At 32.6% G+C, this 11734-nt stretch overlaps 1 protein-coding gene across 1 annotated transcript in view; it reads left to right on the top strand.

Annotated features, from left to right (window-relative positions):
* The first annotated feature begins 804 nt into the window (after positions 1-804).
* CHST9 (carbohydrate sulfotransferase 9) overlaps positions 805-11734 on the top strand; it is a 333686-nt gene continuing 322756 nt past the window's right edge. The window contains exon 1 of the mRNA XM_074277059.1: positions 805-1074. The gene's annotated coding sequence lies outside the window, so the exon portion shown is untranslated. The remainder of the gene's footprint in view (positions 1075-11734) is intronic.

Raw genomic sequence — 11734 nt, 5'->3', positions numbered from 1 at the left:
CAGCTAAATTACAGTTGGATGGAAACCAATATAAGAATCTCAACTTATTTGTTTTTCAATATATGCAGAGAATCTATGCAAAGCAAATACTGGCTATCTATCTACATATTGCATGTGTATGAATATATATATATATATATATATACACATATGTGTATACTTACATATATATAAATATATGTATATATACATACATACATACAACATAATGTTTGGATACACTTATAATATATGAAAATATTTCTGTGAAATAAAATAAATGTATGAGTCAATGAACAGAGAATTCACACTAGTGATTTATCCATCTTGTTCAATCTTGATTGTGTATCACCTTCTTGGATTCAGACAAATATCTACAAAAGGAAACTGGGGATTAATTGAAGAAGTGAAATCCAACAAAAAATTTTAGGAGTCTTGAAGAGGGAAGAGGAAAGAAAGGGGAATGACAATAATGGTAAGGGAAATAGTCGAGATTGAGGTGATGGTGAGAAATAGGAAAACGTGGACTGAAGGGAGAGAAGTGAAGTCCTGGGTGAAGGGACAAGAAAGGAGAGAGGGGAAAGAGTAAGCTAGAAGAAATAAAAGAGTTTGGTAGGCAGAGAAAGAGAGGGAAGAGAAAGAGAGAAGAGAAGGGTGAAATGTGAGGAGACAAAGAGTAAAAAGATAGTGACTAAGGGAGAGAGATGGAGTGGAGAGAGGCGGGGCTGGCCAGAGCGGAGGGGCCACCGCACTGCTTCTCAGGCTGCGCTGCAGAAGAGAGGGGAGTTAGGGAGGGAGGGAGGGAGTGACGAGGAAGGAGGCAGCTGCCAGAGTCCGGAGCTGACTTTAGGCAAGATAGTGAGCCTGTGGGCTTCTCATTACTGCTCTCTTGAGCAAAGTGGGGGCCTTGCAGAAGGCTTCACTGGCCTGAGGACGGACCTGCCCTTACAGTAGAAGGAAGAGCGAAGTGTCTGCACAGAGAGCTGGGAAGTTTCCTTCGGGAGCTGCGCTCTTGCCGGAGCGGGAGGTGGCGGGGTGCACTACCTGGGGCTGCCCTAGCGCAGACAGGTCGCCTCCAGCAGCAGTTCCCACCAGGTAACGGCTCTGGGAGAAGGTCTGAAAAATAGGTTTGGAAGGGAGGAAGGAGGGAGCCCAGGTGCAAAGTTCCGCTCCCCTAGATCTCAGCAGGCTGGTGCGGAGTCGCGCTCCTGCTGCTCACCTTCCAGGTGACTTTCTACTACCTTCTGCTTGCTAGAGTAGGTATCCTCTTCTTTCTCACTCTTCTGTGGGAGTTTTAACCCAGCTCTGTTTTCTTTATTCGGGTTCTGTTTTTTGAGGAGAGGTGAAGAGGGACAGAGTAGGGAGATAGAAAGAGTGGTAGAAAATTGGGGGAGGGGGAATGGCTGGGAACTTAGGAGCCACCTGTACTGGCCTCCTGGGCTCTGGGATGCCTGAGTCTGGCACTCTCAGAGGGAAACAGATCTTAGCAGGGAAGGATCTTTAGAGTTTGCATGGTGGTTGATCGCTGCTTAGCACATGGGTGGCTCCATAAATGAAAGAGCTAAGTCCTTCCTTTCTGCGCTTTTTTCCACATCTTTCTCAAACTCCTAATTGATCTCAGCTCCTGTTTGAGGTTTCGTAGGTTGGTCCAAGGAGGCCTAAGGGATCAAGTTTTCATAATGGACTTGGGAAAAGCAGTGAGCGTGATTGGTGTTCTTGTTGCTGCTGTTGCTGCTGTTGCTGGTGGGCTGTGTGTGTGTGTGTGTGTGTGTGTGTGTGTGTGTGTGTGTGTGTGTTCTGTGAGCAAAACTGTTTACTGTCCCTTCCATCCTGCCAGTCAAGTAAATTTTTTTCAGCCTGAGTCCAGATTGTGCTTGATGGCTGTCACTTTATTTCCGACTTAGTTCACACATGGTAAGCCCCCGCTTGCCGTGTTGTCCCCCAGCTCCCTCCCACAAACAAACTGTTCCCCAGTGTTTCCCAGGGTTTTGAGAGACTAGAAAGCAATCGAGAAGAGGCACAGACCTTCTCTCTCTCTCTTTCTCTGTCTCTCGTTCTCTCTCTCACACGCAAACACACACATACATACGCACAAACATACATGTTTTTAGAGCCAAGTCAAAATTCTCCAGGTCATTGGCTTCCTCTTTGCAATTTTCAATTAAGTAACAGCATCACTTATTCAAGTCTAATGTTGTTTCTTAACCCTGATAATTTTTAAAATCCTATCCTTTATAGAAGCCTAGATGTACTTCCAACATCTTGGTCCTTGTATCTTTTAGATTAATATAAGAATGCCCACCAAAATAATATGTAAGTGATATTAATATTCATTTTGTCATTCTAAGTCAGGGACAATAAATAGAACCATACTTGTATTACCCACCACTTATATGATAGAGATCCAATGAAATTCCACAAATATTTATTGTTTAATTACAATGCTCTACAAAGTGTTCTGAACTACTAGGATCCATCACGCCTTAAAGAGTTTAAAGCAGAGTAGTCCCTACAAGTGCATTATGGGAAAATGAGCTGTACTATTTTCATTGCATTTTTTCAAGTGCAAATGGATACAAGAATTAAAATTCTGAAGGCTCTTTCTTAAATAGAACAGGAGAATACATCCTTTAGAGTTGGTTGCTTAATTTAGTGAGTACAAATGCAAATTCTGTTGTCACTCTAATAACATTTTGATTTAATGTAGTCAATAAGCAAGATGTCACATATGAATTTAATTAGATGAGAATTTTTTTCCTCTTAGTTCATTTTATTTTTATCCCCATTATTGTAGAACTATCCTTCAGAAAATGAACATCTTGTAGATATATGTTAGTATGTAACAACAAAACATCATATTTTTTAATACAGCGGCTTGGTGACAGTCCCAAAACATAAATGTTATAAACCATTACCAACCATCTGCTCTCTCCCAATCATTTAAAATACAATGTTTTATTATCACAGGTATCAAAGAGCATATACACATTTCATACGTTTCCGTGAACATCATGAAAGCTTTTATGGTATCTGATGCTGACCCAGGTTCAGCATTTGTTACATGTGGCCCCTTTTACAAGAAAAAAACAAAAAAAACAAACAAAAAAAAAAACCCACCTCTGTCCTTCTCCCTCTTCACCAATTTTCCCTTTTCTTCTTCTTTCCATCTCTCTCTCTGAAAAGTGATTTTTGTTTTAAAGTTTGAAAGTATTTAAAAGCAACTGTTTTCAATGTCAGACCATTAAAGTGATGTGGAAGTTGTTTGTTCTTTATCCTTCCCATGTTGTTTTTTAATTGTTTTTTTCCCTCAGAAGAAAGCTGGTTTTATTTTTGAAGTTTAGTATTAAGAAAGATATAGAATGTACTTGATATCATTCTAACCCTCTCTGCTTTAACAATCAGAGCAGTATATTGTATTCCAAAGGAACATATTTAAAAGATCTTGTGATATCATAATATAGTTTCCAAAAGTTCAAAGTTTCTTCCTTGAAATAATTTATAAGTTGTATGAGTCAGAATTTATATAGTTCAAAGTTATATAGTTGATTCTCTATATTGCAGTTATATTGTTACAGAAACCTTTGTATGAATGAGCTTGTTTTACTTGTACATAATACTTATATCCTTAATATTTCTGTTGTCTTTAAAATAATACTTAAGCATTAATGTATTCACATTAAGAGATTTCTATAATACTGTAACTATTTATCTTTCTAATACTTTAAAAGAATTGAAGGTATTTTTTTCCTTCAGCATTTCATATTTAACATATTGAACAAACATTTTAATCAGAATGTAAGATTTTTTTCAAACTATTCAGATTTACTTAAAATGCCTTCAAATATTTTATTCACATCATGAGGAAAACCTAGCTATCCTGTGGATTGGATTCACAACTGCTAATCATTAATACAAACATATTGAATGTTCAAATACAAAATGAAAAGACATTATGTCGTTATTTCACCACTATGCTGTAAATGAGACTCCATTGGCTTAGATGAGTTAATACTCAACTTATTGCTAGAATATGGATTGGATATTAGAAAAAGGGACCCAATTATACGTATGCTTCTAAAATATACATTATAATTTTTAAAATATTTGACTATACCAACTCAGTCTTTCTGGTTTAAATCTTTAGATGTTTCATGGCATCTGGATATGGTATTTAAATAGTTCTTTAGAATAAGTTTGTATTCATTTTATTGTTTTTTAGAATACTGGATTTGAATTTTTGAGGAAAATAAATATTGTCAATGACATTGCAAATGTTTATAATCATTCATTACAATAGGAGTATTGTTGTTTTTAATGGTTATTTTAAATGATTTGCATCTGTCTTTGAAGCACAGTGAATGACTTATAAAGTTTTTAAAAATTATTTAGAAATTTAGGGACTGTCTTTTAGAGTGAAATTTGGCTTTTCCCCAAATCTTGTTTTGTTTCTGCTATTAAATAAGCCTTCATTCTTTGAACTCACAGGCCTATTTAAAGGGAGGTTAGAAAGGGGTACAATTTCACCAAAAGTGGCTTGAGTGACCAGAGAAAATACGCATAATCAAAATTTTATGAGAGAGAATCCAACATTGGAGAGCATAATTTTGTTTTCCTGGGATAATTCTTAGATTAGTGCACATAAATAGCATATGTTTATGTTTTATGCACTTGATGTTTATACATGAAATTGTTACTGAAATATTCATTATGTTATATAAATTTTTGTTGGTTGAAATCTATTTTAAACATTACTGGAAAGCTCAATATAAGGAGGAAAAAATAGAGAGCCCTTTTCCTGTTATAAACCAGGATTCACAATATTAGAATTTTTTCCAAATGGTACACACCTGCACACACATATCTACCACTACATACATACAAAGAAAAATAGTTCCGGCTTACTTTGACAAGAGATTTGGTTCATTTGATTTTCGTGCCGAAGTCCAGAATCAGCATACATTTCACAAAATGGATCCTCTTTTAAGCATGTACTGTTTGCATGCCACTATTAGATAGTTAGATATAGATAAGTCAAGGTGACTGCCAATTTTCCAGATTCCTATTGTGCTGCTCCAGGGTTCTAGGACAAAATTGGTTGTGGATGAAACAGGTGTTTGAACAAGAAGTTGCTTCACACCATGTGGCTTTGCTGTTAACACCTTGTTTATGTTTGCAATACTTTAGGTATGTACAGATTGTATCATATTGCCATTTTTATGGACTCATAGAAAAGAAAAACCTCTGTAGAAAAGATGAGAACTACAAAAATGATTGAAATATAAATGAGATACTACTTTAAGTGTAGAGAACAATAAAATTACAGCTTTCATAAAGCATGGAGTATGGTAAAAGGATATTAGAAAGTACCCTCCATTATATTCACTATGTTTCACAATATATATCTTGTTATTTTAAATATTTAAGGAATTTATTTTGATTTGGAAATGTGCCTTTTGTGGGAGAAAATGGATTTTCTTTCATAATACTTGGCTTAGGTACTCAAATATCATCAAAGAAAATATTTAGTAAGAAATTTAATTAAACCTTATAGAATCTTCTCTGTGGATATTTGTTAAATTAATCTAACCCTTCCTGGTGCTTAAATTGCATAATCAAAATTACACACACACACACACACACACACACACACACACACACACACACACACACGCATGCACATATTTACAACTAGAAGGGACTACAATATGAACCTAGTATAGTTCCTCAACTTTAGAGAAGTCACCTACTCACACCAGGAATGGCTTCAAAAGGCAACATTACATATAAATATATATATATATATAAATATATATATATATATATATATATATTTATAATGAAGGATTTAGCACCATCCAAAATCTATTAAAAAAATGGGAGAGGGATAAGTGGATGAGGAAGCAAAGAGTGAAGAAATAAAACAAGGGAGGTATCTCTGGTTGAGGGGGGTTAAGTAATAGTAAGACAAGTAATGGAGCAGGATTTAATGAAAGAATCAGCATCGATAGAAAGGACATGTGTTAGGTAAAGTGTGTGTGTGTATGTGTGTGTGTGTGTATCTACATACCTATGTATAAAAATATGCTTTCTTAACTAAAACCTACTTGGAGTGGGTGGGGATGAAGGGAAGGAAAAAGAATAAAGTAAAAAAGGTGTGCAGCAGAGAAAAAAAGAACAATTTACAAGGAAGTAAAAACAGACACATAAATATAATTTGTTCTTCTAATATATATATATATATATATATACATATATACATATATATGTATATATATGTATTATATTATATTATATTGTATTATATTGTATTATATTATATTATATTATATTATATTATATTATATTATATTATATTATATTATATTGATTCATAAAGAGTAGTAATCCAGTGTACTGAAAATCCTTCTCTGGCCCTTTACCATTTTGTGAACAGCATTGTATCATCCCTTGTCCTTTCTTCTTGCTACATGACTAGCCCACTTCCATTTCTAATTATTTGTCATCAAAAATGCCATTTGGTATGGGCAAACTATAGTTGAAATATACTATAACTTATCCTCCTTATATCTGTAGTGATTTGGGAGCAATTGTCTTTTAGGTTATCTATAATTTTGGTATTCTATAATTTACAACTATATTAAATAACTGGAAGAATATTGCTATTAAAAATACATTTGTGTTCTAGAGAAAAGTTTGGGACTATAGAAAGTTCTGAACAATTTCTCAAAAACAACTGGGAAAGGAGTGTAAAATGTTTGCACTATTGTCTTTCTACTCAGGTTACTTATACCTTTGGAATCCAATTCTTACCATGCAACAAGAAATATGGTTTTACACACATATATTGTATCTAAAATATACTGTAACACATTTAATATATATGGGATTGTCTGTCATCTAAGGGAGGGAGTAGAAGGAGGGAGGGGAAAATTTGGAAAAGTGAATACAAGGGATAATGTTGTAAAAAAAAAATTACCCATGCATATGTACTGTTAAAAAATTATAATTATAAAATTAATAAATTATAAAAAAATTTCTCAAAAAATTCTACCATTGTTCTCTCTTCTTATTATTCTTCTTGTCTATCTGAAGGACCACATAAGAAATATGTACTATTGAACCCTAATTTACCTGCATATAGAATATATTCATACTTACATTGATTAAGGACTGAAATCTTTTGGTTTTGTTAGTCAGATTCTATAATATTCTCTGGTTTATCATTGTATTAGCATCTTCAAAAAAGCATTTGGAGGACCTCATAATCTCTAGAGGATCCTTATTCATTTTGAACTCTGCACTAGATATCTTTTCTTTTTTTTAATAAAGTGGTGCAGAAAGGTAAACTTCAGGTCCCTCCTCCCAAAAATGAAAATCTTGTTGAAAAGGATTCCTGAACTTCTTCCATCTCTAAATCTATGGTCCTATGTTGGACTATATCTCCTCTAGAGTCCCTTCATAATTCTCATTCTCTGATCCTGTCATGAACATCATAACATAAAATTTCACTGTGTTTATTGGTTGAAGGTTTTATTAAACAATAATTTGGCTCACATAAGCAAAAATTCACCCTCTAAGACATATCTAGCAAGGTGTTTGTCTTGCTATTGCTATTGTTTTGCTATGTTAAAACCATGCATGACCTCCTAATAGTCACAATAGAGAAAATCTGGTTCTTTTGCCTATCAAAATCGTCTTGCATATGGTAGGGACTTAATAAAATTTTGTTAAATGAATAAACAAATCCCTAAAAAATGAACACTTGTCATGAATGTTTTAGAAGACATTCCTGTTCATAGAAATTGTGTTTGACTAGGAGAGATTGAGACTGCACAACTTGACATTTTCTGAGGCCAAGAGAAAGGTTATACAAATATTGTCAGAGCAGAGATTACAAGTCAAAATCACCTGACTAATTCCAAAGACTATTTCATTAGATTAATATATATTCTGATCCCTTATATTCTTAAGTAAAAGTATTAATCTTTAAAACCCACTAGGATGTCTTTCAATAGTAATATACATTATTAGAGTCAGTGTAGTATATTGGAAAAGCATTGAATTTGGAGTTATTAGGTCTTGGTTCAAGATCCATTTTTGTCATTTATTATTTATGTAACCCCAGGTAATCATTCAGTCAAGAAGCATTTATTAAATGCTGAATGATTTATTAATGGCTGAACAACTTGTGGTATGTAATTATGATAGAATACTATTGTGGTCTAAGAAATAATGAGCTCAATGATCCTAGGAAAACATGGAAAGACTTGCACAAAATAATGAAGAGCAAAATGAGCAGAACCAAGAGAATACTTTGTATAATAACAGCAATATTGCTTTAAGAATGACTAAGCAAATAAGTTATTTTGACTATTATAATTTCCCAAATGAAATATAAAAGGCAAATGAAGAAAATGTTGATAATTAGAAAGATGTATAAAATAATTTTATTCTGTGTTGTATGTGTGTGTGTGTGTACACCTATTCATATATAATAGCAGCCATCTCGGGAGAAGGGGTGGAGGAAAGAAAAAGATTACATGATAACTTCATATATTTAAACAGAATAGCAAGTTGTAAATAATAACTTTTCAAGTTCATATGCAAGCATCATTATGTTATAGTTTACTTTGAAGATACTTATTTAATTCCATAAATTAAAAATATAATTATTTTTAAAATGTTTACTGTGTTCCTCACTGTTTCTTCACCTATAAAATGTAATATAAAAATTAGACAAACTTTCAGGCATTTTTCTATTCTAAACTCTTATGAATGCAGATAGATTCATTTGAGATATTGTTATGGATGCCTGATTTCATCAGTGTGGATACTCCCTTCATGATACAGAGTGTAGGTTTACACAATCTCTCATTCTATTTCAACCTTGTCCATTATTTTTAAAAATCCTATGTAAAGACTCTAAGCAATATGCTGGAGACTTTCCACTGGTTCTTTTAATATTTTAAGATTACCAATAGAGATTTTAGTGTATATATTATCCCCTACTATATGACTGGTTCATATATTTCTTTCTATCATACAAATTTTTAATTTTTTTATTCACCTTCTCATGGCCAAGTCAATGCTGTGTGGTTCAGAAGTTATATACTTACCAAAAATCTTTCTATTGTCCTTTAATAATCTACAATTTTGATTTTTTGGACATGGTGGTATTATATTATTCATAGTCATAAGAGACATAAAGGAGAATATTTTTTAAATATCAGGCTATGATCATTCAAAATGCTTTATAATTTTTCAAATATGATCCAGCTTTATCTTCTAATCATATTCAATTCCTCAAAATTTAAGATAAAAATATATGTACATACACACATAAACATTCACTGTACACATGCTCATATATATACTTGGATAAATAAAAAAAGAAAAGGAAAGATTATTTTAATAATCCAATTAAGAAAAGTCTGTCATAGGAGAGAAAATGGATAGGTACTCTGGTGTAAATAACATTTAAAAAAGCATTATCTCTATCCAATAATTATCTTAACAGTAACATTGTACCTTCAATTAAAAGCAAGTAATTAGATATAAAATTAAGTTCTTCCTTCAATCCATGTTATTACTTTGGGAAACTTGTGTTTAGCACATAGTAAGTATTTAATAAATGTGTATTAACAGTTCTTTCCCACCATTTACAAAAAAATCTAAAAAATCATTTTTCAGATATAATAATTGAATTTAGCAAAATTTGACTTCTTATAACAGATTTAGAAATAATAAATTCTATCAGTCTGTTGGGTGGAAGCTCTTCATATGATGGAACATAATAATCATAATTCACATTTATTGAATGCTTTAATTTTACAGAGTTGTTTCTTTACAACAATCCTGCATAATAAAGTAAAAATATGAGTGCTTCTTTCCTACTCAGAGTCTTCCTAAGAAGTGACAGTAGAAATGTTTTTGCCTAGCATTTTAAGTATTTTTTTCCATCCTCACTTACTATTCCATCTACCCAAACTGTGATCTAATCCATTTTGTTCCTCCACTATCCCAAATACAGCTATAAAAAAAAATCTTCTTATTGCTAAGAAGGTTTATCTAGTTCATACAGTAAAAATGTTTTAAATTTAAAAGGAAGTGAAAGTGAAAAAATTCCACAAGTGTACCCTCCAAACTAGATACCATAGAAAACATCTATGGTTTAGGAAGATTTTCACTAAAGCTGTTCAGAAATACACAGTAGACAAAATCCAAGAAAGGAGACAGGAATAAAAGCCATAAATTGAGATATTGATGTGCAATGTAGATAATAATTAACCCAAGTGGGATGGGATATTCTCAAGAATGATAATTTGAACAGGATAAGTGATTTCAAAGAATAAAAGAAATTGTTTAATGAGACTGACATGGCTGAATATGAAACTCATCAGCCAACTGGCATTAAAACAACCTTTACAAAGTTTGGAAGCACAGAAAATTAACAGAAGATAAATACAAAGGGTTTGAATTGTACTATTAAAGTGTCAGAGATAAGAAGGGACTAAATCCAGGCAGAAAAACTAAGCACAACAAAAAAAATGGGAAAGTTTCATTTATATATGCACACACACACATATGTATATGTATATATATATATATATATATATATATGTATATATATATATATATATACATATGTATATATATATATATATATATATATATATAAAACAAAAAAATGAAAAGATGGATATGTAAAAAAATATCTTCTTCTCTTGGAATGGATGAAATAATAGAGAAAGGGCTCAGCTACTCAATTCTTAATTTGTTTCTGTTTTCCTAGAAAGGAGAATGATCTTTGCACCAAAAAAAAAAAAAAAATGGAAATGGTTTCTAGTAAGCTCATACTCATTAAGCTGACCAAGTACATAAAATAAAGTACATACCCTTGTGTTCAAAATATAAATGTCACAAATACAAGATGGAAATATTAGACAGTTCTTATGAAAAAGCATGTGGAGATAATTTTGTATTATAGACTCTATATGAATCAATAATTAAAATCTTTTGACTTATAGCAGAAAAACACAAACACACATATACACACAAAACTGATATGAACTTAACTGTTATTTAAGCAAGGAATAGCAACCAAAAATGAGTAAAGTGATAATATTGTTATACTGTGTTCTGGACATACCACATATGGTATCTTGGATTGAGTGTGGGCCATCATATTTTAAGACGTTTATAATTTGGAGAGGTTTCAGAGGAGGGTGATGAGCCTGGTGAAAGCTTTTGATATTATGCCATATAATTAATGGTTGTTTAGTCTAGAAATTAAAAGACTTATGAAGAAGACAGATAATAACTTTAAATATTTAAAAGTTTGTTGTATTGGGCAGGTAGGTGATACAATGGATAGAAAGTGTGGGTACCCCAAATCAGGAAGACTCATCTTCTTGAGTTCAAATCTAACCTCAGACACTTATTAGCCTGGGCAAGTCACTTAAATCTGAAGGTTCACTTCAATTTTCTTATTTGCAAAATGAAAGTTATGGGTCCCTCTATCTTCAGGTTGTCAAAAAGTGAGCACTTCTTTGTTATAAAGAACTTCATGGTTTCTATGTCCTCTTCTTGTATTGTGATTCTATAATTCCATGCCCTTCCATTTTCTGAATGAGACAATGAGAATCCAAGAAGTGACATAACTGGACCACAATTACACAATGACTATGGGAGTCAGAATTGAAACCAAATTTTTTTCTAGTTTCATATCCAATTCTCTTTTCCCTTTGCTATGCTA

This window comes from Sminthopsis crassicaudata, chromosome 1, assembly GCF_048593235.1.
Source record: "Sminthopsis crassicaudata isolate SCR6 chromosome 1, ASM4859323v1, whole genome shotgun sequence".
In the NCBI taxonomy this organism is placed as follows: domain Eukaryota; kingdom Metazoa; phylum Chordata; class Mammalia; order Dasyuromorphia; family Dasyuridae; genus Sminthopsis; species Sminthopsis crassicaudata.
This window is presented reverse-complemented; position numbering and strand designations above follow the sequence as displayed.